Source organism: Macrotis lagotis, chromosome 2 (genome assembly GCF_037893015.1).
Source record: "Macrotis lagotis isolate mMagLag1 chromosome 2, bilby.v1.9.chrom.fasta, whole genome shotgun sequence".
In the NCBI taxonomy this organism is placed as follows: domain Eukaryota; kingdom Metazoa; phylum Chordata; class Mammalia; order Peramelemorphia; family Peramelidae; genus Macrotis; species Macrotis lagotis.
The window spans coordinates 115,832,751-115,842,247 of record NC_133659.1 but is presented as its reverse complement, the minus strand read 5'-3'; the positions used below and the strand labels follow the sequence as shown (position 1 = coordinate 115,842,247).

General features: G+C 39.4%; 1 pseudogene; it reads left to right on the top strand.

The window, feature by feature from the left end:
* Nucleotides 1-5,763: 5,763 nt before the first annotated feature.
* Nucleotides 5,764-8,971, top strand: LOC141511940 (ras-related protein Rap-1b-like; annotated as a pseudogene).
* Nucleotides 8,972-9,497: the final 526 nt, after the last annotated feature.

Genomic DNA, 9,497 nt, shown 5'->3' with positions numbered 1-9,497 from the left:
CCATTCTGGTTGGGAAATGGACCTTGTGCTAATCTCTGTTACATAGCTGCATATTTTCTTCATGCGTGGGAAGCTCCTTTGAAGAGAGAAAGAACTCAGGCGCAGAGGAGACGCATGGCTAAGCAAAGCGATGCCAATCCACTGGGAAGTGCCTTGAGCCTCCATGGGCAAAGTAGTGTTTAAAGACACATTCTCCTCTCTCTGTCCCCATCACCACCATGAAATGAGATGTTTTTATTGACATTTTATCAAGCTTGGCAGGCCAAGACTTTAAGCCCAATGCAATGTCAATAGGACAATTACTATGCAAATCTTATTAGAACTGAGTTCCACTTAAATTAATGGGATTTTTGATACATACCCTTGTAGCCCTGGCCATCTATCACAAGTTCTTCCTGAACTCAATTTTTCTTCTGTTTTTTTAAAAAAAAGAAATCCAACTTTTTCCTTCTCCCCCTACCCCAGAGATGCCGCTCCTCCCATGCAACATTTCTGCCACCAAAATTCATCTGGCTGAGTAACTACACATAGCCTTTGTGAGAGAATTCACTCCTCTGCTGGCGGGGAAAGCAGAAACACATAACTTGATCTCAATCAATTGGTGTAAAAACCCCAACAAAAATACATCTGGGCTGACAACCTGGTTGCCAGTTTTCCACCGGACAACTGGAGCACCAGCTCAGCTCTAGCGCCTCCAAGTAAATGCTTTATTACAGAATTGCTCACAGACCCTTAAGAGAATCACTGCAAGCAGCTCTGCTTGTGATACACAACATAAACTAGACATTGAGCTCATTTTGCACTCTGCTTTGTGAACCGGAAAGCATTTTGTTAGGTTCTAAAGGGGGGGGGTGGCACACATTGATATTTTTGACTTTCCCTTCTTGTCTACTCCAAAAGAAAGACAATAATTTTCCATTTCTTTTAAGGGGAATTAAACAGTTGTCAATGATATTGAATATTAGAATGGAGGGAACACAGCTTACAATTTCCCAAACCTTATGGGCTTTTTGAGGTTAGGCTGGATATGGAAGGCACTTACTAGCAATTGATGATATCCCAAGGAGGAGTGGGAAGCCTAGAATGTTGATGGATTCCTCCTTACTGGAGGTCATTAGGTAGGACCTGGATTCATTGAGTGTATTGCAAAAGAGACTCCTATTCAACGACAGATTGGATTAGATGGCATTTGAAGTTCCTTATGTGTCTGGGATTCTAAAAGGTATTGATTCTTTCCACTTCTCATTTCTCCTTTTCAGTTCTCTCATCTCCTTCCCAAGGGCAGCAGTGGATAGAGTACTGGCTTTGAAGTCAAGAGGAAAGAAGTTTGAATCAAGCCTCAGACACTTGATACTTATTAGCTGTGTGATCTTGGTCAAGTCACTTAACCCTGACTGCCTCGCATCCAGGGCCATCTCCAGTCATCCTGATTCATATCTGACAACAGGACTCAGATGACTCTGGAGAAGAATGTGAGGCTACTGACTTAGCATGGCATCCCCTTCATTCAAATCCAATTCATGTGTTTGTCATGGCATCGCCTTCCTGAAGTCTTCTTTGAAAATGAAGGACAAGGCGGGACAGCTAGGTTACACAGTAGATAGAGCACTGGCACTGGAGTCAGGAGGAACTGAGTTCAAATTTGGCCTCAGACACTTAATAATTGTCTAACTGTGTGACTTTGGGCAAGTCAATTAACCTCATTGCCTTAAATAAATTTTTTAAAAAAATGAAGGACAAACATTATCTCCTCCCTAGTCCTCTTCTCTCCTTTTCTTCTTTTCTTTTCCTTTTTTTGCCTTTGTATCCTATTTTCTGGCACACTGACCAACACATGATAAGTCTTTTAATAAGTGCATATTTTTGATTCTGCAAAAGTCTCCCTCATCCAGTAGTAAGTAGAAAGTAGTGGGTTGGACCATAAAAGAAAAGTAACTACTAAGGTTCTGGTTACTTCGTACAAACTGTATTAAGGGGGTTCATAGAATCAAAAATCTCCAATCTGGAAAGGATGAAAGGAACCAGTCAACACAACACACACTCAATAAGAAAATCCTTTACAACATAAACAAGAAGACCTCTAGCCAGTAGCAAACTAATTATATTTTAACATGATCCATTCTACTTTTGGACATCTCTAATTATTAGAAAGTTGCTGGTTTTTCCCCCTCTCTCTCTTATAAATTCATCTCTAATAGTTCCCATTTTTATCTATTTCTTTCAGGTTAACAAAAATGCTGTCCCCATAACTTTTCAAAGCAGATAGTTGTGTATAAATTACATTCAACAGGTTAAGAAACTGAGGCAAAGGCATTAAGTGGCTTATCTAGGGTCACATAGAGAAGCTTTAGAACCCATGAATAGAATTCAAGGTTCTGGATATAGAGGCAAAGGACCTAGGAACTAACTTCCATCTCTGACACTCACTACAGACTTCTTAGCAGAAGGGCCTGCTTCTATAAAATAAAGATCTTAATGGTAAATGATTTTGACAGTCCTGTGGAGCCCAAGAGCATGTAATTTTACATCCAAACACTCTTTCCATGACACCAACAGTTGAAATCAGTTAAAAACAATGGGTTATTTAGAACACAGATGAAAACCAGCAGCTAGCTCACTGTTTGACTGGATTCATCCCATGCTAAACATTCTTCAAAATTCATTCAAATCTGGCCTCAGTCAATTCTCAGGGCAGAGCAGCAGATAGAGTGCAGAGCCTGGAATTAGGAAGGCTAGCACTCAAATCCAGCTTCAGACACTAGCTATAGAACCTAGGCAAGCACTTTATCCCATTTGCCTCAGTTTCCTTATCTGTAAAATAAGTTTGAGAAGGAAATAGCAAATCATTCCAGTATCCTTGCCAAGAAAACCCCAAATAGAGATGCAAAGAGTTAGACACAATTGAAAAATGACTAAATAGTAAGTAATCTCACTTGGAGTTTGGCAGGTTTCTAAGAGAAGATGCCCTGTGATATATCTAATAAGAATGAAAAAAAGCAGCAGTTTTTTAAAAAAAATAATAAGGAAAGATCTGATCCAAGGTTTTAGATGAATTACAATGTCACTTAATCAACAAACATTTATTGAGTACTGGCCATGTGTCCTAATCTATCCTACACATTAAGGATATAAAGATGAAATGAAAGAGATCTTAACATTCTCCTGGACCCACACGTGGTAAATGCCTTGATATTGGAAGTTGAAGAAATAGATTTGAGTCCCAGCTTGGCCACTTACTATATAGTCCCTTTTAGTGTTCAGAATTTGTTTCCTCAATAAAGTAAGGGGGTTGGACTCAATGATTTCTATGACTACTTCTATATCTAAATTTCTGTGGTTCTGTTCTCAGGGACGTGCTGAGAAACAAAATAGGACACATCTGAGCATCTCCCTTTGATTTCAGTACTGTACCATGATTGACTTTTAAAATAATTTAGTCAGATTTTACTTAACCAAAATAAGTGACTCAGAGGGCAACAGAATATTTTTTAACTTTAGTGATTTCTTTCTGAGTTATGATTTCATAATGACATTAAATATTAGAAACCCTAACAGCTGGTGTGTTTATCCTGACTTGAGTGTATTAACCTCTTTAGCCTTTTTTTCCAGAAGAAGGATTCAGCATTATAGATTTGAGTGTCAGCTGCAAGGCCTGGCGGCCCCATGGATTGGCACCATGACAGAATCTAAAGTCCAGGCAGCAAGTAAACATGGATGACATTGCAGAGAGAGAGAATTAGTGAGAAAAAGTATGTGGAGTGGGAGGAGAGAAGGAGAGGGAGAGGGAGAGGGAGAGGGAGAGGGAGAGGGGGAGGGAGAGAGAGAGAGAGAGAGAGAGAGAGAGAGAGAGAGAGAGAGAGAGAGAGAGAGAAGGGGGAAGAGAATGAGAGAAAGAGATGGAGGGGAGGGGAGAGAGAAGAGGGGGAGAGGAGGAGAAGAGGGAGAGGAAGAGAAAGGGAGAGGGAGAGGGAGAGGGAAAGGGAAATGAGGGAGAGAAAGAGGGAGAAAAGGGGAGAGGGAGAGAGGGAGTAGAAGGGGAGGAGGAAGAGGGGGAGAGGGAGAGGGGGTGGACACAACAGGATGACTTAAGGCACCTGCAGCTGCTTACACCCAAATCAAAGCAAAAGCTGTGATCACCAGAGTGGAAAAACACTGAATTTACTGGGAGTTAAATAACTACTGGTGCTGGGGGTTAAGGACTGGTATTGGAGGATGGGATGAGGGAGGGGGAGGAGAAGGGAGAAAGTGGTGGTGTGCACATTTGAATATTGACTCTAAAATAACAACCTAGAGGACTTTGAAACACCTTGGTGGAAATCCCTGGATAATGTGGACCATTAGATTGCTTTCCTCCTGGGACAGAGGTGAGTTTCCTGCCAAGTTGGGGGTGGCTGGTGTCAGTTGGCATTGGGCAGGTGTGACAGCCAGGTGAATGATGGACCTCCTTTTCTGAGACTGGGGAACAAGTAAGCCTCATGAGAAAGAAGGCTTTCCTTTTCTAATAAAGTAGATCTCACACCCAATTCACCCCTCTTCTTTCTGAAGATCTAAAAAGGATGCTGTGTTCTTTCCCAGGTTCAAAAATAGTAATAACAGGTTACATTTAAACCACATGTTATTATTACAAAGCACAGTCACATATATTATTCTATTTGATCCTCAAAATAATCCTTTGTAGTTGGCAGTACAAGTACCACCAAATTTCTTCTACAGTTAAAGAAACTAAGAGGTCATCAGATCATAGATATAGACTTGGATTGAGTTTTGCAGTAAATGAGGCAGAGTTCTAAGTTTGGTTCAGGCTGCCTCCTTTGAAGGAAAGTGACCTAAGATCGCATCACTATGAATAGCAAAGTCAAGACTCAAACCCTGGACTTTTGACTCCAAATCAGAGCACATTCCAACACATAATGCTTCCTCAATCAAGTGACTTCATTCTAGCCTGGTGGTTTTGGGGAGAGAAGAAAGGGGATTTGTGGCATTCTGTTTTTGTTCTTTTTTTTCCCTTAGGGAAAACAAAAGAGACAATAATCATTTTAGTAGTATTAGAAATAATAGCTAATATTTCCTTAGCACTTTAAGGTTTGCAAGGCATTTAACACATATCTCATTTCATACTCACAACGGTTCAATGGTGCTATTATTATTTACCTGGATGAGGAAACTGATGGTTAGAGAAGTCAAGTGACTTGCCCAGGGTTATGTGATTATCTTATGTAGTATTTAAACTCATATCTTCTTGAGCATAATAACTCTAGCACTTCTCAACCATGACCTCTTCTGGAAAAGTCTCATTGGTTGTAATGACAGGTTGACCTTGAACTTCCATCCTTTAACATATGAGAACTTGACAAGGGCAGGGGCAAGTCCTTCCCTAAAAGACTGAACAATGGTTAGAGAAAAACATAATTTGCTTTTTCCGTCTCCTCCCAGAGCACTCAGGGCAGGCTTCTATCCCTGGTATCTGGCTGAGTGAGAGTAGGAAGAGGTTGCTGCTACCATCTTGGTCTCTGAGAACCCTGAGGAATATGTGGCCCAGCCTCAATAGAAGACATGGACATCTTTCCCTCCATTCGGTTTTACAGGGCTATATACACAGTAGCAGAGTCAAGGCAAAAGAAAAGAAAGTGAGTTAACTCTTAACTTCACTCATTCATCAATTGTCAGGAAATTCACCTGTGGTGGTTAGAGAGGCGTGCATGGAGGAGCATATTTGAAGATGTGAGGAGGATATAGTATGGAGGAAGTGAAAGGAATGTGTCCATGGGAAGAAAAGTGGAAGAGGTATTGGGTGAACGTGGGAAGAATAAACTGGGGGAGGTCTTAGGAGAGGAGGTATTGGGGAAAGGTGTGGGGGGGCAATTACTCCTTTATAGACAATACTCCTTTAGAGTTATTTCTTGGAGATTTAGATATTCTCATTGGTTTATTTTATCACCAACTGCAAAGTTTCTTTCTGAGTCCTTTCTGAGTCTTTCTGAGTCTTTCTGATTAACTAGTTACCTAGATGTCATCTGGTCTTAAAGAACAAGAACAATTTATTTAAAACATTAAACATTAGCATGTCAAAGAAATATATCAAGATGAAGCACTCCCAGGGGCAGTTAGGTGGAACAATGGATAGAGCACTGGTCCTGGAGTCAGGAGGACCTGAGTTCAAATTTGACTTCAGACACTTAATTGCCTGTGTGGCCTTGGGCAAGTCATTTAACCCCATTGCCTTAAATAAAAATAAATTAAAAAAAGAAATGAATGTTGAAAACTAATTTTAAAAAAATATGAAGCACTCCCAACATCCATGACTCCAAATAAACCATGTCATCTTCTCATCTTGGAGTTCAGACTCTCTACTCCACACTCTGATCCCTCCTTACTTGTGAGAGAGAAAACCCAATACAGTACTCTATTAGTAAAGCTCCTTGATCCCCACACAACAGAATAGGGAGTGAATTATCTTGGTCATATATGGCAAGGGAACAGCATAGGAACAGAAAGGTGATGCTGGAATTCTTTCACTGTCTTCTGAGAATAGCTGCTAGGCAAACAACCTTAGTACTAGTCTTCTCCAGATCACCCATGGTTTCTTATAATTCTACCTCTCCCTGGCATATATTCAGGTTATTATGTGTCATAATGCTGTAGTGTTAGTGTTATATCATGTTTTATGGAAAGCAACATAGCTGGCACTTTTTTGCACAGAGAAGCAGTGTCTTCAAATTTCAGAGGGTGAGGAGAAGAGAAGTCTGGAGAGAGGAGAATAACTAGCAGGAGTCTTACAACTCTGTGGTAGACCATAACCCTCTGCTTCCCTCAGGTTCTATGGTTTCCTTCTTGAAAACTCTTTTACTGCTCTGCCCAGCTTCCACCATCATGTGGTATGGTCCCCTTCTCTTCAGAGACCTTGTGGTTGAGAGGTTCTGTTATTGCTTTTCCACAGTTGATATTAATGGGTATGTTCAATTTACCTCATCTTTTATTCCCACCCTCAGGAGCAAAGACTCAACTCTCTCGGTTCTTGTTCCATCAATGTCTAAACACTCACTCAGACTCTATCACTTTCTCTCTTCTCTCTGTCTCTGTCTCCTCATGTGACTACATGACTCCCGGACTGATTTTCTCCCTTTAATGAACCCAATCCAGACACATTACTGTGGTCCACAATAGCCTAGGCCAGTCAATTGTTGATATCTCAATCATCTCATTATCAAAGGGTTGTAAATAGCACCAGCAACTTCTCAGTCACTAGAAAGTTCTTACCCAGTCTCAGCTAAAAGAGGAGGGATTTTTTAATCCTAAACTGAAACTGGAGCTAGAAAATTTTTCTAGTTCCCCTCATATCAGTTCTTTACTGTATGATGTTTTTTGGCAGAGTAAGGTAAATAGTATACTACATTCCTTATTTCCAGAATCTGAGGAACTGTGTTCAAATCTCACTTCTGCTACTGAGTTATGTAGGTCAAATCACCAGGTTACCTAATGCTTCTCACCTGTAATATGGAGTTGGATTAGAGTCTGAAATTCTCTTATCTCATTATTTCCCAGAAAGTCTGTCAAAGGCTTCCTGCAAGATCCATCTCTGTGAGGAGCTGCCCTCCTACACAGAAAGTTTCCTATTATATCTAAGGAAAGGCTACTAGATTTTTGTTTTGTGTTTCACTTAATCTAAACTTGCACTCATATGTGTGTGGGATTGGAATACATTTGCATGATGAATTCATAAGTCTCCTAAATTCAAGTAGTTCAAGACAACTTAATTTTTACAATCTACTGTTCTTGTATTCAAACTCAAGGTGAAGGACTTAATACAAATGAAATGCATAGCAGGTTTGTAAACTTCAAGAGAAAAGGGGAGGTATGGGCAGAGGGGGTATGTGGGTAGAAGAATTAACCTTTAGAAAGCTGAAGTGATTATCAAGCCAACCCCCACCAAAGAATTCAGAGTCATTCAGATCCATAGCGAAAAGTGGATTGAAGGAGTCTTTTATATTTATCAATTTCCTGACACTTCTCAGATTCCCCTTTCTTTGTTTCCTTCCATTAGCAGAGCACACTGAGAGCTGATCATAAGTATGAAATCAATGTTAAAGCTTATTCATTCACTTCATTCATTCATTCATTTATTCTAGAAATGGTGCAGATATGTGACCTTTCTATTCTAGGTCTCAATTTCATCTTCAAGATGAAGAGTTTAAATTAGCTGATTTCTTAAGTCATGGCTCTGTCATTTATTTACTAGATGCATGATTATGGAAAGTCTCTTAACTTCTCTGACCTTTTGTTTCCACATTTGTAAAAAGAGTGTTAGAGAGAAGGAACAGGAGGAGGGAGGTAGCTGTGGCAGCTACAGAAGCACCATGCAATGGGAGAGCTGAGCCTTCCAGTTCTGTGGAAGGGCCATCCAGGAGACTTGGTGACAGTGCCCTGAGTCCTGAAGTACTGACCACAACCTTTCACTATACATGAATACAAATTAGTTGTGTTCTTGGTTCAGGGAGTGTTGGAAAGTCTGCCCTAACTGTATAGTTCATCCAAAGAATGTTTATTGAAAAGTATGATCCTACAATAGAAGATAATTATAGAAGCATTTTGAAGTAGATGTCCTGCAAGGCATACTCAAAATCTTGAATACTGAAAGAATGGAACAATTTATGGTAATGAGAGATTTGTAAAAGAAAAATGAACAAGGTTTTGCATTAGTTTATTCATCACAGCACAGTCCACATTTAATGATTTACAAGCTTCAAAAATAGATACTTCAAGCTAAAGACACTGATCATATGTCAGTGATTCTTGTTGGTAATAAGGGTGACTTAGGAGATGAAAGAGGTGTAGAAAAAGTCAAGCACAGAATCAACAAGTCAATGGAATAACTGCATTCTTAGAATCTTTTGCTAAACCAAATATAAATGTAAATGAGATCTTTTATGATCTAGTCCAGCAAATTCATAGAAAAAGTTATTATAAGCAGTGATGAAATAAATGGTTTCAGAAAAAATTAGAAAGATATATGAATTGATGAAAAATGAACTAAAATACTTATTAAACAACAGTATCCTAAAAGTTGATAGCTTTGAAAGATTTTAAAACTGATCAACACAGTAGCCAACCAGTGATGAAGCATATTACCCATCATATGTAGAAAGAGACTCAGTTTTGGACAGAACTAATGTCACAATCTGCTTTTGCTTGACTATGTATATTTGTTACAAGATTTTATTTTAGTTTTTCTTTAGTAGAGGAGGGAGGCAGAGATGAGAAAAACCAAAACTGATTTCTACCCTCAAAAAGTTTATCTGTAAAGAACTAGAAACCTAGAGTAGATAGGAACTTGTCTATAGAAATGCAAGGATTTCCAGAAGTGCTTCTTTAGGTAATATTTAGCTTATGGAACCATTTACAAGAGCTCAATGATGCATATATCCTTGTGAAGGTAAAAAGATTCTTGTGTTACTCCTAATGCTGGATTTGTCCATCAACATTAGGATTATGAAGTTATT